A 474-nucleotide genomic window follows, 5' to 3' on the forward strand; every position below is an offset into this window, starting at 1 on the left:
TATATAATATTAACTTTTATTAAAAAATACTTTTTTTTAGGGTTTCCAGTTTTCAGAAAAATATAAGCACAAATGCACAATTTCATATACCCACTTTCATATATCAATTTTGTATACCAATTCCATATATCAATTTCATATATCTCAGATGCATAATTTCGGAAAGAAAATAAAATAAAAAAAGAAAAATTGGTGCAACCTTTTTCAACATCCCAAATGGCAGGATAAAAAAAAAAATCGAAGATATGAAATTAAAAGCAAACTTCCATGAAAAATTGGATTATGAAATGAATGAAAACCTAAGTGAGGAAGGAAAAATTTGAAGGATTAGGAGCAATTTATAGAGAGAGCATAATGAATATTTTTGGTTGCTGAGAACATATATATCAATCACCGTCCTTGTTTGTTACTACAACATATTTCTCCATAATTGATGCGACATGTATATAAATTTGGGAGAAGGAAGTCTACTAT

Source organism: Fragaria vesca, linkage group LG1 (assembly GCF_000184155.1).
Source record: "Fragaria vesca subsp. vesca linkage group LG1, FraVesHawaii_1.0, whole genome shotgun sequence".
In the NCBI taxonomy this organism is placed as follows: domain Eukaryota; kingdom Viridiplantae; phylum Streptophyta; class Magnoliopsida; order Rosales; family Rosaceae; genus Fragaria; species Fragaria vesca.